A 20,425-nucleotide genomic window follows, 5' to 3' on the forward strand; every position below is an offset into this window, starting at 1 on the left:
CATCAGTATTTTAAAACTTTAGAACTCTTATCCAGATTCCACTTTAAAACTGCAGTAAATTAGACAAGAGTTCTTAAGTTGTCTCTAAATGGCTATAATTAAATCCTCACTTATAGCGATGCCATCCATACCAAGGACAAATTCAACATGATAAGAGGTGTACAGGAGGAGAATTATAACAAAACCCTGTGACTTGGCATAGAGCCACGTGTAAAGGGCATACATTAGCACTTCAATGATTTCTACAAGACTTGCTGTTACAGGAGAAGCACTGGGTGTGGAGAGGATAGGTAACTTTGAACCTTCACTCCTTCTCATCCCAAAACCTAGTATTGATCTTATAACTGTCACCTAGAAATCCATTAATTAAGTTCTGTGAAAATAAATATGACATTTCCAAACTGCTTTATAACCAAGTTTTAGGCACATTGGTGGCTCTAATGTATCCAGTTAGTAAGGGGATACAAGACTGTTAAAATATGTGAACCATATCATCCCTTAAGAAGAACAGGTGAAGACATGGATTGCCGAAAGTGTAAAAAAGTGAGGTAGAGAAAAGGAATTTTAGCAGATGGTTCAAATGTCTGCTAAGCTTCTGAGAGAGCTTCGACTGGAGAATCTTACTGAAAAAGTGTATATAGTAGCCAGATCCAGTTTTCACAAAAATGCAACGTCAAAATGGCTTTTGTTTATACCCATCATTAAATCCACACTTTTAGATAGAGCACATTATTTATATTTAAGGGAATTTTAGTTCTCCTTCCCAGTCTGACAATACTGGAAACTAAAACCACCAAACAGCATAGCAAAGGTAGCTGCTGTGTAGACTTTTCCACACTCTCCCAGCAATGCTCCTCAACCCTGTTCTGAATGGACAGACTCCACGGGTGTTGGGGGCAGTGCAATCTTCATTCTTGTTTTCTGTCTAGACCTTGTGCTAAGAATAATTTGTGAGGTAACAATTAGTTACAATTGTAGTGGTAGTTTCGGTGATGGTGATATCTTCCCTCTTAACCCTTTTCACAAAGACCATCAAAAGCCATCAGATGATAATGACCAAGTTACTACTGACCAACATTTCTGGTTTTTTAATTGGTGACCTAAAGGCAAAAGGCTATGAATCCTACTACTAATGTTAATCATTATGTACTATTTGTATTACAGAACCTCTTGGCCCCAACCAAGACTGCAGCTCTACTACTCTATACACTGTATATACATATGATCCCTATCTCAAAGGACTTGCAGTCCAAATGGAGCAGACAGACAAAGAGTATGAGAAAGTATTATTATAGAGACCTCTGTATTGTTACAGAGAGATTAAGCACCTCACCAAGAGTCACACAGTAACTCTGGGGCAGAGCTGGGAATTGAATGGGAAGGTCTCCTTCCTTTCCTTTCAATTCAACTAGGCAGAAAGAAAGTTTTGTTGTCCTCTAATAATGGCTGTATCAATGTTTTTTCCCCATCAAACACAGGGCTGAATTTATCCCTGCTGTAATTCCATTGACGGAATATACAAGAGTTTAATTTGGTCCAGTAACTAGAAAAGAAGAGGCAGGGAAATACTCTACATACAATTAATATTTCTTTTTTGTCTCTAAACAAAACAGAACCTTTATTATCCAACAAGACCAATTCAGGCATTTGTCAGTGTTTAGGTGCATGTTGCAAAACCATGGGAATTTGCACCCTCCTCTTACAAAACACTCTCGATCCTCTGACGCTGAGATCGGAGAGTGTGATCTGAATATAGATGCATGTCTCCTGATTGGGCAACCTCACTGTTCATGTAGGTTAACCATGAAAGGGACGATTCATCTGCACAGGGCAGAGTATCAAGCAGCTGTTGATCTTAGTATTGACTCATACTACCAATGTTTTGTAGCTTTAATATGCACATTTCCATTGCAGAAGTGTGTAATATTATATATGAGAACTAATGTCTATCTTGTGACTGCAAATTATTCTTGTGCATATACAAACTGGGTAATTGGATACATATTGTAGATTTCATGTGTCAGTTTGCAGGTGCAACTGAGGCATCTATTTCTTTTAGATGGTCATAAATGTATATAAATAAATGAATACACAGTTTCTAAATGTAGGTTTTGAACATTTAATAAACTAGCAGGTGGATGTGGTAGACAAGACTTTTGGGCAGGGATAGCACGATGTGGAATCACTGAAATGTAATCAGAAAATGGGCTAAGAACTGCAAAGTTGGTGTGTTTTTCCAGTCTTTTCCTTTCTTCACCACCACTTTTCAAATCTAGTGTTTGACTTTCTAGTACTAATCTGACTATTGACTGGCCAGATAAATGCTTGCCCTCATTGTTCTACTCTAGCAAATTAACTAGTAAATGCCTCCGGTTATCTAAATAAGGTGTTGATTGATCTTGTGGAAATAATTAATCAGGCTGAAGCTGATATGATCTCCAGCCACATCAGAACTTTCTTTTCTCATTATGCTTACCTAGGATAGAATTTAAATTTACAGCCTGTGGCAAAAGGTAATGGTTTTTGAGCAGTTTCTACAAGTCAAATTACAAGGAAGAAGTCAGATTTCATTGTAATAAGACTTTAAATGAGTCCAATTACATTTTAGTTCAAACAGTCTTGTTTCAAATATTGTTCTGCCTGTCTAGCAGGATTTAATAGAAACTAACATCAGGTTTAGAACACTGGGGAATAATATGTCAACCTTCTTGTGAGGAATCATGGGAAGCAAGAGTCTTTAGTGGACAGGCATTTAAAAGTGTGTAATGAGGAAATTGGAATGCTGTTACAACTGTATTTCTTCTTAGGGAAAAAATTCTGATAGCTAGACAAGGTAGTTAATGCAAAGCCTTTTTCTGGACCAATCACTTTATTATACAGACGCTTACATGCCTCCCCCTACACTTGGAAAATGATCTATTTAACCTGAAAGCTTAGATAGCACAAGTTATTACCTGAGCCAATTAAAAATATTGTATTCTCAATAGTGCCTTTTCTTGTGAACCAAGATAGTTAGTAACCAGTATTTTCCACAATATCTTACATGAGACACTGCCTCTCACCTTGTGCTGTATTGCCACAGTTCTGATCAGCAGAGTGATTCAAACTGGAGTCCCACATCTATAAGAGAGAGCACTAGTGGAAGAGCACTCTCTACTCACTACAGCTTATTGGGAATTTTTTGATTAAACTTTTTTCATTGGCAAATGCCAATTCACCAAAACTGATTTTTTTTTTTCAGGAATGGGTTGGTTTTGACAAATTTCTTGACCCACAATTATTTTGGAAAAAGAACTTTGGAAATTGGCGAAATGTTTCATTTTTACTTTTTGTTTAAAATTTATGCAAATTTTAGTAGAGATGCTCCCTGACTTACGCAAGCATTCCGTTCTGGAACGCCTTGCGTAACTCGAATTTTGCGTAAATCAGACACGTTTACCCAACCATTACACACACACACACACACACATACACACACAAACTATTTCTAGCTTACGAAACTTATTCCGTAAGTCTGGGTTTGCATAACGTGGGGGGGAGGGGTGCTCTGTACAAGTAAGAGAGAAAAAAGATAAAATCTTCCTGATTTGGGACAAGATTTTTTTCCCCAAAAATCTTTAAAAAATTTGCAGGACAGGAAAACCACTTCCAGCTTTACTGCTCATCTTCCTGGTTCAAAATAATTCAGGTCTGATGATCTTCAGAATACACCATAAAGCTTGTATGTTTAACTAAACTTCTGTAGAAAGAAGGGCCTTATGAGGACTAAGTTTGCATGGGAGTGAGGAGTTTGAAGAGCATTGTGCTGTGGACTGAGTTGTGGTGACAGTACACAGCTCCTCATGACTGCCATGTGTGTCGAAGAGCTGCCAGATCGTGTTTAGTCATCAAGGTGGTGCAGGCTATTTGATAATGGAGCTGGAAGAGATCGCTCAATTCTACTAGTAGTGGTGCGGGGAAGTTAGGCCCGACTGATGTTTGTTTTAAGTAGCATGGAATCTTCAAGATGGCCAAGCCTCAGGAGACTGTTAAGCTCCACTAGAGATCGCCTAGAGATCAATAAACTACTAAATTTGCTAGTTTTCTTTACCCCTCTGTAATGGGTTATATAGAATATAGCAGAAGGGAGGAGAGCCTTCCCAGTTTACAAGCAATCAGGCTTACCATACCCAAGCACAGATGCCAAAACTGCCAGTCATGGACCCACATATCCACAGCTGGGACCAGTAAAGAAGACAAACCCAAAAGGAAGACTTTAAAACTTAGAGCTTAAGGGCTAACTGATTTGTTTTTTATTAATTTGATGGACTGGGCTAATTTGAGTTAACTAGAGGAGACCCAGTTTGAGTCACCAAACAAGGGACTACACACAATACAGCTGAGACCGCCCTCTCCTCTCACCCCTCAGTCCCCCCCCCCAAAACAAAACACTAGCAGTAGGTTCGAGGTGGGCGATTACTTTAGATATAAGCAGAGGTAGTCTCATTTCTATTGCTTGGCCTGAGCCTGGTTAATCAGGCTGTTGGCACATCCTCTCAACGCAGAAACTTTCAGGGCCAAATGGAGTGATAGAGTAACCATCCCCACCGGCTTCTCACCTCAACACTCATGCATCTGGGCAAGAAGAGAAAGGATTTGTCACATCAGTCATCCCCATCATAGCCTTGTCTCAGAAGAGGGAGCCTCTCAGGGTTGATCTAGCTCCTACTGAAGTCATTGGCAGAATTCTCATTGGCTTCATCAGTACCTCAGCCATGCCCTCAGAGCACAAACTTAGATTTGCCACTTTAAGAAAAGGATGGACAGAAACTGAGTTTCCTTTTAGCTGCATTTAAATCCAGAGGAATATTTTCAAGTCTTCTCAACTTTAAGATGATTTTTGGGATGGTTGAAAAGAAATAGACAGAGGATTTCCTCTACCAACAGCACCCAGGAACTGAAAGGACACTAGGAACTATGACAACCCTTAGCAGGGATAGAGCATACACCAGCAGCTTCAGGGAGCAGGCTGTCCTACTGATCATGTGGTGGGAGCATGGACCAAGGAGTTGGGCTCTTCTACAACCGGAGCCTTTACAGAAACATTCATGCAGGTGTTTGTCATTGAAATGTAATATTCTCATGCAATGTGCTTAGTTTGGAATGATACCCTTGAATAGGCTTTTAGGCTCTCCCGTGAAAGGAGTAAAACACAAATCTACAGCATTGCCCAAGTGGGAACACAGTTGGTCATCTTGTTACACTTATAACGGAGCACCACTGGCAGTGAACGGTGGTAGGGAACTTTACAGAAATATATTAACTCATTTCCAGGGGTAGACCATTATCAAATGTTAGCACATATTCACCTCTATCACTGGTGTCATGAATGAAGAAATAATGACATTAACTAGTTTTCTAGACCTAGAAAAGAAGGGCCTCTTCACCAGTTATTAGCCATGGGCGGTGAGTATAGGAGGCCAAGGGAGGTTAAGCCTCCCCAAAAAATCTGTCCATGCAGGACGGAAATGCTGTGGATGTGGCGTGGTTCACCTCTCCGGAGGCATGCTGGCCCACTGCTGCCTTTGGAGTGCCAGAAGGCAAAGCTCCGTAAAAGTGGGGCCACTCCCCACCCTTGCTCTGCCTCTTCCTGCCACCACTACGCCTCCTTCCCAGAGGCCCCCCAACCACTGCTCACTCATCTCCACCCACTCCCTCCCATCACTTGCCTAAGGCAGGAAAAAGTGATGGGGCCATGTCAGATGGGGGCGGAACGGAGTGACTGGCGGATTGGCAGGGCCTCATGGGAGAAGGTGGAGAGAAATAAGAAGTGGGTGGAAGGACCTCGGGGGAGGGGGCCAGAGAGGAACAAGTGGCTGGTAGGGCCTTGGGAAGGGGGCAGGAAGAGAAAGAGCAGGGGCAGGGCTTCAGGGGAAGAGGTGGAGCAGGGGTAGGGCATCAGGGGTGGAGTCACAGTCCGGAGGCCGATGGCCTCCCCCACTTCCAGGTTGCTTCCGGCGCTCGCATGTGAGCCTCCCCGAACACGTTCCACCTATGTTAATAGTCCCAAAGTAAGCCTTGATTTTGAATGTGATTCTATGTTCATTCTTTAATGTACAGTTTGCACAGGCAACAGCATATGTGAATATTTTACTAGATGATTTCTGAGGTACTGCAGAAGGCTGGCTAGGTGACTCATTGTGGTCTCATTTCCAAGGGTAATGTAAATATTTGGAGAGCAACCTCACTCTTAATGTTATCAGCCATACATCACCAATAGATCTAATTCTTTGATATTTGATTCTGCTCCACATCTATAACCATTCAGAATAAAGATGAATTTCTCTAAAATAATTGTGCTTGCCAGCTGAATGGAAGTTTTCCATTCTAATGGCAGTGTATATATGTAATTTATGTTTATGGTAGTGAGAGAATGCATGACTGTGTATACTCTCGTAGAAAATCCACTCCTTTCTCACTGGGAGAAGAATTAGTCTATATACAATAATGATTTTACGTTCACTGAATTGAATTTGGATTGCATGTCTACTGGATTAATGTAGATTTGCACTGACAATGCTCTGTGATGCAGATATCTAAAAGCACATTTATAGTAGTTTCAACATTTTTTCCTTGAACAAAAGAGGCACTGGTGATACACCCACAAAACAGTTCTGAATATAATTTTCAAAACATCTTTAAATTTGACATGTCACATATCCCCAGTTTTAGAAATGACCAGATTTGATTATGTTCTAAAAAGAGAAGTTGAAGTTTTCAGACTGTATGGGCCACATCCTCAGCTGGTTTCAATCAGTCTAGTTCCATTAAAAAGTCACCAGAGCTTTGCCAATTTATAGCAGCTGAGGATCTAGAGCTTTTTTATGTTTTCTACTTTTCAACCCTAAGGCCCTGTTCCAGCATTGCTAATTCTGACTTTTTTCCTTGTGATTCATGGGATTTCAGCCAAGGCTGGAGCCTGTCTTGCAATCACACCAGAACATCAGCACTCTTACAAATGTCAGCCCGGCCTGTGGAAAATCACTCCTTTTGTTGGCTGCCTTCTCCCTTACCTACCCCCTGGGTAAGAGCAGCCAATCATCTGCTGCAGAGGCAGGCAAAGCTCTCTCCCCCACTTTCCCTCAGGAACTGACATTGTTATCACAGGAGGGGAGGAGGCAGCAGAAATAACCCAGAAACTCAGGGTGGCTCCACTCCTCCCATACTGTGAGCAATGGGACTGCTCCTCGGCTTCTCCCCCTCTCCACAACATCTAACCTAGAAATAGGCAGAGGAGGATGAAGAACCTCTGGAAATGCCCACCCCAGCCTGGAAGTGAGAGAAAGGAACCTCACTGCAGCTTCCACCCCACAGGAGAGCGGGTGAAGAACCCCAGGAACTGCAGGAGGAGCAGAGGTGAGGCTGGGGGAAGGACTGAGGCATAACTGATTTGGTCCTTGGGGGCAAAGGATTTATTTCAGGTTTAGGGGGTGGGTAGATGTGGTAGAAAAAGCTCCCGGAGAAAGGGTCAAAATCACCATACCCAATATATTTAGTGGGTGTTGGTGACAGTACTAGTGACATACTCACATTGGGGGAAGGGGAAGTGGGAGTCCAAAAATGAAAAGACAGACCAAAAAAACCACAATATAATATTTTTTGCTTTAAATCTCATGATTTTTGGGTCACTCTCATGAAGTTTATACATTTGGAGTTTGCAATACAAGCTATTATGTGCTTCAAAAGGTGCTGAGGACCCTGAACTCTCAGTGAAATCAATGGCAAGTCAGGATGCTCAGTACCTGGCATGAATGGCTAACTAAAAGGTTTCTTATGAAACTACATATTTCTTGTGAAATCAATTTCCCCCCTCCCCGCCCCCGAATAGATAGAGAAATCTTATGGATGTCTATTAGAGCATTTCCACTCATAAACATACATACAAACAGGAAGCCTACAGGAAGCTTTGAGTCATTATTTTCATCCTGCCTTGAAGGTAATATAAATAGTTACTTAGATAAAACAAGTTACATATTTTGAACACAAAATACTTTTCATTTACCTTCTTCCTCTTAATATGGAATCTCGCTCTATTAAATAAATGCGTTTAAGTAGCATGGGCCCTCATATAGGCTAATAATTTACTGAAAATTTTGTACTGTATTCCAATATTAGTTTTGACTACAGTAGTCACTGAATCATACATATCCTGGAGAAGACAGACATATCCTTCTGGTACATTTCTCCATTGCAAACTCTACCAAACTAGTTTTCTTGGTACATGATTGCACACTGTAGCGATGCGAAGACTAACTGGTACGGCGCCTCCTGCTGGTTGTCTTGGGAATTAGCTCTTCACCAGCTTCGGAGTGCCCTCTACAGCCTGCCGCTGGCCCCCGAGTCCCTCCCAGACCCCGGTGCCCTTTACCTCAGGGTTCTGCCTCCAGCATTACCCCCACACTCTGGGTCTCCCCTCCCAGGGGAACCCCCAACCCTCTAAACCAGGGGTCGGCAACGTTGGCACGTGGCTCGCCAGGGCCGCGATCGGCCGAACCTGCCGCGTCAGCAGGTAAATAAAATTGGCCCGGCCTGCCAGTGTGCTTACCCTGGTGAGCTGTGTGCCAACATTGCCGACCCCTGCTCTAAACCCACCTTGCCTCAGTGGCTACTGCCAGTCATCATCTAGCCCCCACTCACTGGGGCAGACTACAGTCTGTAATGGCCACTCATCATTAGCAAGGGGTTAGGACTAGCTGCCTCTGTCTATTCCCAGGCTGAACGTATGTAGCCCCAGTACCTTTGTAGGCCTTCACCAAGGCCTGCAACCTGGGAATTTACCAGGCTGGAGCTCCCCAGCAACTTTTGCCCTTTCCCCAACATTGCTCTACTTCAGGTACCTTCCTCTCAGGCAGCTAGCCCTTCCCACTCTAGGGCTAGAGTGAGACTGCTTCAGTTCCTGGCCCACAGCCTTCTTATCAGGGCCAGCTGGGCCCTGATTGAGCTGGCCACACCTGTGGTCAGCTACTCACTCAGCTGTTCTCACTGCTTTTCCCAGCCACAGCCCTCTCCAGGGCTGCTTTTAACCCCCACCTACTGGAGTGGGGCAGCCGTCCCTCTACACACACCTTCTCTAGGTTCACAAAGTCCAAAGCTTGTTTCCGTGTCTTTTCTCTGAACTTCTCCATGAGGATTCATATCAGAAATATGGCATCGGTTGTGCTCCTTCCCAGCATGAATCCATATTGACCTTCAAAATTCACACACTTTTCAGTAGTCTTCTTCCATACTTTCACAGCATGCAATGTCAGCATAATTGGGTGATAGCACACAGTATATATCTCCTTTATGTTTAAAAATAGGCATCATAAAGCTTTTACGCCAATCATCTGGCATTTTCCCTTTAAGACTATCATTGAACAAACTTGTAAGATATTTGATGCCTTCCCTTCCCAATGACTTTACTGGTACTTCATCTGGCCTAGGTGCTTTCTCCTTTTTCATTTTCCAAAGTGCCTCTGCATCTTTTTCCTCTTGTATGCACTCTATCAAACCCCTGTTCATCTTGTTCTTTATTCCTTCACTGGGTTCTCCTCATTCATCATTCTTTCAGAATAATCACTCTAAACTTTGTTGATGCACCATTTGTTTGCAATATACCATATCCATTTCTAATGTAAGTAAACTCGTGCCTTGGCAAGTCTATAGATGTTTTTCTCTCCCTCATGTCATCCTCGTTGATTATATAGGCCTCCTTTCTGCCCACCAGTTACACCATCTTATCATCATTCAAGCCTGTGGCCTGCCATTTTTTGAAAGTCTGTGCATTACTCCTGGTGTGAAAGTTTTTTCATTCCCATCTTTAAGTGCCACCACTTAGGCCTCTCCAGTGCCCAGCAGTTCAGATGCTTCTGAGGTGTACATATTCTGGAGTATATAAGCAGAGATCTTTGCAGTTTCAAAAGACACTCACCAGGTTCTACCTTACAAATCATTATTCGTGATCTCTCTCTCATTATTACACCTCTACCCCGATATAACGCGACCCGATATAACACAAATTCAGATAGAACGCGGTAAAGCAGTGCTCCGGGGGGGGCGGGGCTGCGCACTCTGGTGGATCAAAGCAAGTTCGATATAACGCGGTTTCACCTATAACGTGGTAAGATTTTTTGGCTCCCGATGACAGCGTTATATCGAGGTAGAGGTGTATTAAAAAGGCATTAATTGGGGGCTGTGCCCTCTATGGGCATACATTATTAAATCTCTTTCCCTCTTCTGAAAATGTATGTTTGCAATTGCCAAATCCAGTTTCAGACAAGTCTGTAGGACTGATTGTTGCTCAGAGCTTTTGGTTCCAATGCCATCCATTGTTTCATATCCAGCCTTCATTGCTGCAAGATATGCATTTAGATCTGCCCTGATAATTATCTTCTTGTGGGACGGTACATTTCCAATAAGGCACAACTACTCATAAAAAACCTCTCTTACCTCTTGATTCTCTCCTTACCTGTGTTGCACACTCACTTGCTATAAGGATAGTTAACTCTTCTTGACACAGTTCAATGCTCAGCAGTTGGTCCGAACTTCTAGTAACCTCCATCACATCCGTCTGCATGGTTTCATCAAGAACAACTGCAACACCATTTTGGAAGGTTGAATTCTGAGTAATAGATTTTGTAACTCTCCACCAGCATCTTGGCTTTTCAACCTTTCCATTTAGTCTCTTGTACACATGCCACATTTACTCTTCTCCTCTTTAAGACCTCACATAGCTCCAAACTTCTTCCAGTCAGTGTCCCTACATTCCAATTTGCACATCTCAGCTTACTCACTTGCTTCCTTAAGATCAGTAGCTCTTGCCCAGTTTCAACAGTAAGGCAAGGCTATTGTACATCACTTACAGGGAACACCCAAGCTCTCTGGGTACATTTGACACGAACATTATCAATCTAGTTAAAAACAATTCACCCTTAGCGCAATATTACTGATTAAAATCAATACTAAAATATAGCAGGCTTAAGCGATGGTTTAGATTTTCAGAACCACTTAGTAATTTTAGTCTGTGCCTAAAATTTGTATGGTGTTTTAAAACTGGTTTGGGTAAAATGAAAATGCTTAGCAGTGCTTGAAGTCGATGCAGGGCATTGCATTGCTTATCTAAGTAAATCAAGCCATGAGTCAGAATGTTGAATGACCATTTGGTACTATAAATAATTAAAGAACCAACTTGAAATAATTTATTACAAATGGATTTTATAAAGGGAGTAACTAAAGTGCACATGAGTTCCATGCTAGCAGCTCTCACTGATTGCAAGCACTGAATTTGCACATAATCACTGAGATCCTGCTGGGAGAGCAGCACAGGGGCTGCTAGTATGAACCCCTTGCTTGCTTCTGGCTCCTCCCTTAATGTGCATGTGCAAGGATTCCTTGTCTCTCTATATAATATATGGAGGGGTGGGCTGCTGTCTAAGATGGAAGGTGTCTGCAGCAAAAGCTGCAGGTTTGGATTATGCTAGAGGCATAGGTGCCAACTTCTCCTGGTGCTGGTGGGTGCTCGACTCCCCCGCCCCCGCCTGACTCCACCCTGCCCCGCCTCTCCCACCTCTGCAACGCCCCCATAACAACCCCTTCCCCAAAGTCCCCACCCCAAATCCGCCCCCTCCCTGCCCCTATTGGACTCCTTCCCCAAATCCCTGCCCTGGCCCTGCCTCTTCCCCACCTCCTCTGAGCGTGCCACGTTCCCGCTCCTCTCCCCTCCCTCCTGGAGCTTGTTATGCCATGAAACAGCTGTTTTGCTGCCGCAAGCACTGGGAGGAGAAGCAGGGACGCGGCATGCTCGGGGAGGTGGCGGAGCAGAGGGGAGGGGAGGTGAGCTGGGGCGGGGAGGGAGGGGAGCTTAGCTGCTAGTGGGTGCAGAGCACCCACCAATTTTTCTCCATGGGTGTTCCAGCCCTGGAGCACCCACAGAGTCAGCGCCTATAGCTAGAAGAAAAATTAAAATGTACAATTGAACTCAATAGGAGGAGGTATCAGTGGTAGCGCTCATTTTGGGTGGGAATCTCACTTCCCATGTGCCATTACTGAGTTTATACACAAAACAATGTGTGCAGTTTGTTTGCTATACAATACGGTCCACAGGGCCACTCACAATTAATTTACAATCCAAGCCCAAGCTATTAACAGCTACTCACTCCCATTTATGATGGTTTGTCATATATATTGCCAACAGAATGTTGACTGTGCTTTCCCAAGATAAAGCCTATGCTTTTTTAAATTCATTAATTCCCTTCTCCCTTGTGTACAAGACACCTCAGTCTCTCACCAACCTAACAGAAGTGGAGTCAGATAGAAAGGGATTCCTAGTTTAACCAGAGAAAATTCATGTATTACAACCATGCTGTTTACAGCACTTTAGTTAAGGGGCTGTCTACATTTCTGCTCTTTTCAGGGGTTTATTATCCATAAAAATTCACTCTGGGCTAAACATGGCATTCAGCCTCTAAGCACTGAAGCAAATATATTAACAACATTTGAAAAAAGAAACTGTTGCACTTTTTTTAAAGATATAAGTGCACCAAAATAAAAAAGACTCCATGGACTTGCCCAATAACAGAGAGCCTGGAGGCTACATCTTAAACACATACAATTTATTTCAATTCCTTATGTCATATATGTGATATAGAATACTTAAGGAACTGGTTGAAGAGATCACTGAGCCATTAGTGATTGTCTTTGAGACCTCATGGATGATGGAAGATATTGAGAGGCCTGGAAAGGGGCAAATATAGTACCTATCTATTAAAAAAAGGGAATAAGGACAACCCAGGGAATTACAGGCCAGTCAGCTTAACTTTGGTACCCAGCAAGATAATAGAGGAAATAATCAAAAAATAATTTGTAAGTATCTAGAAGATAATAAGGTAAGTAACAGTCAGCATGGATTTGCCAAGAACAAATCATATCAAACCAACCTAATATCCTTTTTTGACAGGGTAACAAGGTTTGTGGATTAGTGGTAAGCAGTAGAAGTGATGTATCTCCACATTAGTAAGGCTTCTGATAAGGTCTTACATGAAGCAAACTAGGAAAATATAGCCTACATGAAACTGCTATAAGGTGGGAGCACAACTGGTTGGAAAACCATTCTCAGAGAGTAGCTATCAGTGGTTCACAGTTAAGATGAAAGAACATATCGAGTGGGGTCTCCACAGGGATCCATGCTTGGCCTAGTTCTATTTAATATCTTCATAAATGTTTTGGATAATGGCAAAGAGAGTACACTTATAAAGATTATGGATGATACCAAGCTGGGAGAGGCTGCAAGCACTTTGGAGGACAGGATTAGAATTCAAAATAATCTTGACAAACTGGAGAAATTGTCTAAAGTAAATAGGATGAAATTCAATAAGGACAAATGCAAACTAGCACACTTAGGAAGGAATAATCAATTGCACAAATACAAAATGGGAAATGACTGCCCAGGAAGGAGTACTGCAGAAAAGGATCTGGGAGTTATAGTTGATCAAAAACTAAATATGAGTCAACAATGTAATACAACTGTTGCAAAAAAAGCAAACATTATTCTCCGGTGCATTAGAGAGGGAGGGATGTAAGCAAGGCACAAGAAGTATATATTCCACTCTACTCAGCACTGATAAGGCCTCACCTGGGGTACTGTGTCCAATTCTGGGCACCACACTTCAGGACAGATGTATACAAATTGGAAAAAGTTCAGAGGAGAGTAAAAGAAATGATCAGAGGGATAGAAAACATGACCTATGAAGAAAGGAAAAAAATGGGCTTGTTTAGTGTGGAGAATAGAAGACTGTGGGGGGACATGATAACAGTCTTCAAGTATGTAAAAGATTTTATAAAGAAGAGAGTGATAAATTGTTTCCTTAAGCACTGAGGACAGGACAAGAAGCAATGGGCTTAAATTGCAGTGAGGGAGATTTAGGTTAGATATTAGGAAAAACTTCTTAATAGTAAGGGTAGTTAAGCACTGGAACTTAAGGTTATGGAATCTCCATCATAGGAGGATTTTAAGAACTGGTAGGACTAAGTATTGTCTAGACCAGGGATCGGCAACTTTTGGCACACGGCCCATCAGAGAAATCTGCTGGCGAGCCAGGACGGTTTGTTTACCTGCAGTGTCTGCAGGTTCGGCCAATCGCAGCTCCCACTGGCCGCAGTTCGTCGCTCCAGGCCAATGGGGGTAGCGGGAAGCGGCGCGGGCTGAGGGATGTGCTGGCCGCGGCTTCCCGCCACCCCCATTGGCCTAGAGCGGTGAACCACGGTCAGTGGGAGCCACGATCAGCCGAACCTGCAGATGCAGCAGGTAAACAAACTGGCCCGGCCTGCCAGGGTGCTTACCCTGGCGAGCCGCGTGCCAGAGGTTGCCGACCCCCAGGTTAGACAAACACTTGTCAGGGATGGTCTAGATCAGGGATCGGCAACCTTTGGTACGCGGCCCATCAGGGAAATACGCTAGTGGGCCGGGACGGACTTGCAGCATCCGCAGGTTCAGCTGATCGCAGCTCCCACTGGCCTCAGTTCGCCGCTCCAGGCCAATGGGGGCTGCGGGAAGCGGCGCGGGCTAAGGGATGTGCTGGCCACCACTTCCCGCAGCCCCCATTGGCCTGGAATGGTGAACCTCAGCCAGTAGGAGCTGTGATCGGCCGAACCTGTAGACACTGCAGGTAAACAAACCGTCCCAGCCCGCCAGCAGATTTCCCTGATGGGCCGTGTGCCAAAGGTTGCCGATACCTGGTCTAGACAATACTTAGCCCTACTTCACTGCAACGGACTGGACTAGATGACCTATTGTGGTCCCTTCCAGTCTTATATTTTTATTATTCTATGAGTAGTTAAGTTTTCCTGGCTTCGGCTCTAAAGAAGCTACAAATGTCTGTTAACGGCACATCTTTTCTCTCAAGTGAACAGGTAAATTTTTCTAGTACATAAGTGTCAACAAGGGTTATCAAGTAGAGTTATATGTTTCATTGCTTTTATAAAAGAGAAACTTCTTGCAGATCACCTGGCATTTGCATTAATATTCAGGCTGGACATCTAAAGGCAGTGTTGCACATCAAGGTTTCTATGCTTATTTTTTGGTGCTATGATTTAGAGATATTTGAAATGTGAATGATCATACTCTCAGCTTCATAAGTGGCCTACAGCAATCTCTAAATAATAGCATTCTCTAGTAGAATAATTCATCATGTACTAGTGTGAAACTCAGTTTAGGGGCCCAGTTCTGCAAATAGTTACTTGCAAGCACATAGCTACTCTGCCTTGGAGTCCCACTATACATGCATGATTAACTGTTTGCAAGATCAGGCTCATAGCCTGGACATTTCAGAAAGCATGTTTTTAGTAGTGATGGGTAAATCTATAGCGCTTCCTTGACTCAGTTCAGGTATACATCCAACAGATCCTCTCTTCCCATCACACGCATATTCCTCCCTCCACAACACGCCCTGTTTCCTTCTCCTGCTATGTTCTCTTTTTTACTGTAGTATTACGAATTCATAGAGCAAGTAAGTGGTTGTGCAAGTATAAGATCCCGCTCCCCTATCCTTGTCCCAGTGAGACCAACCCAGAGGGAGAAGGCTAATCAGCTCTCCCACCCTTTTTGGAGCTACTCTCGTCTGGCTGCCTCTCACGAGAGGAAGGGGGAATCAACCCACCCCATTTTCACTGTCCTGCATCTAAGTGGAGCCATGCTGAAGCATGCTGAAGTCCCCTGTTCCCTGCTGCTGCCTCAGCTTGCTCCATGTAAAAGGGGGGCTTCACGCACAGGGTTGTCCCTTTTAAACCCTTCTGCCCATCCGGTTCCCAGGGGATGAGTCAGTGTTGCCATGCTGGCCCCTTGTCTCCTTTTCCAGCAGTTTTCCACCCCAGCCATAAAGCACTGTTCCCTTCCTTTGGCCAGCCAGACAAATTCTTCCCCGCCCCCACTTAAAGGTGTGGTGCGGTCAATCTGGCTAGAGAAATATTTCATGGTGCCTGCATTTCTGTGTACTCGGGGGATTTCCATTTCATATCAATAATGCACTGAGTTTGATTCCATATGAATGAGAAAACTAATTACAAAAGTATAGCCTTCGGGAGAGTTTCTATTAAAAAAATATTGATCCACGCAGGGAGTTTATATAAAATAGTCTCTTAAAAATTCCTTGAAGCTAGTGTCAGTGTGCCATATGGACACTGAGGAACTGGAGTGTAGGCAAGCACTTACTGTTGGATGATAATTATCAGTAGCCCAAAACATTACCGAGCAACTCTTTTTTAATAATAAGAAAGATTATGGAATCAAAGAACTAAATATACAATTTTACTGGTTTGGTCAGAAACATTTCAAAATTCCCAAGTTTTGAAAAAACAACAATTCAGCAATATAAAGATGTGCTATCTATGGATGCAGCCATACTAGAATAGGATTAAGAGTGGAAATGATTAAATTAACTAAAAACAAGATTGTTTTGCCTTATCCTACTGAACCTATACATGGGAACTAAATTAGCACCAAGTTAGGTGAATAGATACTATGGTGATGAGGACTATATAATACCTACACAGATAGACAAACAGATAGATGGACAATAGTACCGTATTTATCAGTACCTTTCCTGATGCGACTGTTCATATATATCACATCAGCATATACCAGAACTGTTCTTTTTCTCACTTGCCTCTTCTTTTTAACATGTGAACTGTTTGAGCTATTATATTTTATTTTTATTTTTAATTTTAAAGGAAGTAGTAAGAATTAATTAATTAATTAATAATTACACTGATGGAAAAAAGGAACTGAAATTTCCTTTAAAAACCACCAATAAAAATGATTAGCTACGGCAGCATTAAAATCAAAAGTAAAATTACAATAAACATTTATTACAGCGGTAAGTGTATCTATAACTATATGATTAGTGTGTAATCAAAGAACTATTAGTAAATAAACTACAAATTACCCTTCTGCAAAATACCATGAAACCCATAACATATTGTGCTAGCACATTCGTATTATATGCCAGCAAAGAGAGTTCTATAGTATTTTGTTAAACAGGTAATTTTTACGCTAGATATGCATGGGCCTCCCCAGTTCTGGCATTTAATAACTTCTGAAGGATTCATTTTGCAGCCTTAACATTATTTTAATGTAGTTTTGGATGTAATAGGCTATGGATGGTTATAAGCACATCAATAGGTGTTATAGATGGCCAGAAGTTACCTATGGACCTATTGGACTATACAACAACTGACTATGCATTTATCTAAACAGCTATTAATCATTTATTATCTCTTTATAAACTGTGTTTAAATGTACATTTAATATAAGGTGTGCCAAATATCATTTGAATGGTTAGTTTCCACAAAATACCCCAGATTCCTTATCAAGTTTTCATGTAGAGAGAAATGGTGTGGCTTGTTTTCCAACTTGGCTTTTAGTCACTTGGCTTTTCAATTAGAGGGTGTCTATATTAGGATTTTTGCAAACAAATACACAAAAACCCCACTGCCATCCATAGAAGATCTCTGCAACATGGTGCTTGAAAGAATGATGGCCACCAGTCTACATTTGTTCTTCTACCATTGCTACCACCAGTGGAGCTGAACTGTTGATAACATTTTGCTAATAGACATCTTGTAAATCAGGCTTTAAATGGGTAAAGGAATTGCCTCTTTTACACTATACTAGTGACTTACTTTCCACTCCACACTAGAAATAGCTAAATGTGATTTTAAATAAAAGAAACACAATTTATAACCCTGTGCAACAAAACAATGTGGTCCCATCAAGTAGCAAGAGCCATAAAGTACTGTACATTCTATATGGAATATCTTCAGTGGTAAATCAATGGTTAAGAGCCCACACGCCTATCAGAAAACCCCAAGAAATTCACATTAGAACATGGAAATGTAATTTAATCCCTTATGTAATTTAATCCATTTGATATGCAAATTCAAACTATTATTACAGGGAAGGTGGCATAACATGGAAGATCATTTCAAGACCCTTCTCTGTTTCAGCTTAGCACAGTTTTTTGTCTTTTAACTGTTCAAGTGGTTCCACAGTCCCGTGTGACCTGAAGTAAAACTGCAGGACAATCCAGCCTATTCAGCTCACTGCAGCAGGTGCCAGCTGTCACAGGCTGTCTAAACAAAGGCCTGATTTAGACAAATGATCACTCTTCTCTTGCCTGTACAGTCATTGTCTTAGAATCTGCATCTTTGCCTAAAAGCAAAACATCTCCCTAACTCACTATGATCTCAGTGGGCAGCCTGTGATACTCATCAGTCCCAAGATATGCATTACTGATTTACATACATTTTCTATTTCAGGACAGGAGACACGCTTCTCCAAGGTTTTAAAATATCTTTTTTCTGAGTGATCAGAGGTGATTCTATTGAAGGGCAAAAGAGTAAATTTATGAACAAGAATTAAACCTTATGATCTGATGATTTAATTAAAAAAAACACAAATAATTTCCCATTTACAACAGATTGGGCCTAATTCATCTATGATGTAACTGTATTAACAAGGGAGGAAGTGGACATAGGAATTGTGTGGTTAAAGCACTTAACTGGATCTCAGGAGATATGGGTTCCATTCGCTGCTCTGCTAATAACTTCCTGTGTGACCTTTGATATGTTAGTTAATCTCCCAATGTCTCAGTTCCCAATCATCTGCTTTTTGCCCACGCTTTGTATGCCTTCTCTAGTATCACTAGAAGTGTTCCAGAATGACGATCTCAATTATTTTTGGGCCATTCCTTGGACTTTATCTATATGAATTTGGCAGTAAGGATAATTTTTTTTATAAATGTCTACATGTATGCTAAAATAGATTGACTAGCATTAATAGGACATAAATATACCTGCATCTATTGGCAATTAATCTGTATATGAACTCTTCAGGAAGGTATAAGTGAATGCACTGTCTACAAGCAATCGGTAATACAGAAAGGTGATTTATTTTCTGCCACAAAGTAATATAATTATTAACCAATTAATGTTGTACGGATATGTGTAGGGAAATTTACTGATTTAAAAATTGCTTTTTAGAAAATGTGCATATACTTGAAGTGAGTGATTTGAGCTGTGGTTGTGCTGGTATAAATTTAATAAGCAGCATTTCTGTCACTTTTTGACAAGTATTTCTTCAGACAGACACATCTTTTTATGTAAAAGTTATTTATGAGTATATTCATGTCACATAATATCCTATTATATGAGTAAGCTAGATCCAAAACAGGTTAGGTTACAAACTAAGATTTTGCTGAGTCAGGAATAAAAATCACTAAATAAACCAGACATGTTATTTAAATGGGAACACATAGATGGATAGACGAAAATAAGCACAGGTCATTAATATACAGCAAAATGCTAATGTACAGCATAACAGGGACAAAACATCACATGTTTCTCATGATAGCACATTTCTGCATGCTTTGAGATTACAGTTAGAAAACAGGTAAGCAAAGAGTCATATGAAATTAGATTTTTATTTTATTATTGCCAAATCTAAATGGTGAAATCCAACAATCTGCTTAACATATATAATCTGAGAAATCAGAAATGTCAGCAAATAATTCAATACAAATAATAGTCACAACAGTTATTCAACAGCTTGGCTAGTTTATAAAGCACGTTCCAAGAAACTTGCTTTTAAAAATTCCCACTGGCTTTGAGCCTTTATAAATGAATGTTGGCTTTATTATCATGGCTTATGCTGATGTACATGCCACGGTAATTTAAGATAACCATTAATATTCATCCTCCCAGTTTAGGTATTTGAAAGTCACAATTATTTGCAATATTGTTGTTGATTGACCTGGATTTTTGATTTATTAAATCTTGTTAATGGATGCAGCAAAGATTTAGCTATTAATTTTGTTATAAATTAAAGTTCTTATTAATACTGACATGCTGTGTGATGTGTAATATGTTAAATTCACCTATACTGAAATGTTTTGCTCCCCAATATTTTAAAGCAAAATCATGCTGACTCTGAAGTTAATCACGGGAAATGCACTTAATGTAATAGAAAACCAAAACTTAATGTAACAGAAAGCCTGTGAAACTAAACATAGTCAAAATTAATATTCTACTAATAACAAAATTAATAATAAAAACAAAGTTCAGACAGGCCCTGCGATGTACATTATTTTTATTAACTTTCAAAAACAAAGGGATTTTGTTTCATCAAGGATAATGCTATATCATTGTAGCCATAATATAGCGATTGATAACACTGCTCTACAGCCAAAATGCTTCTGAAATAAATATAGTCAAACTTTATTAATTCTGGGTCACTGAGAACGAAAATGATGCTTAAAATTGTTGATTGGCTCTAGTTTTCAAGATATGCTATTGGGTCAGTATATATGACCCTGGACTTGGGAATGGCAGAGAATAAGTGAGTTATAAAGGGAAGGGA

General features: G+C 41.2%; 1 protein-coding gene across 6 annotated transcripts in view; it reads right to left on the reverse strand.

The window, feature by feature from the left end:
- The window catches only part of LOC113406374 (protocadherin-9), an 883,162-nt gene that overhangs the window by 77,809 nt on the left and 784,928 nt on the right, over positions 1–20,425 (reverse strand). The gene's annotated exons all lie outside the window — the stretch shown is intronic.

Source organism: Terrapene carolina, unplaced genomic scaffold (assembly GCF_002925995.2).
Source record: "Terrapene carolina triunguis isolate 2854851 unplaced genomic scaffold, T_m_triunguis-2.0 Scaffold17, whole genome shotgun sequence".
In the NCBI taxonomy this organism is placed as follows: Eukaryota; Metazoa; Chordata; order Testudines; family Emydidae; genus Terrapene; species Terrapene triunguis.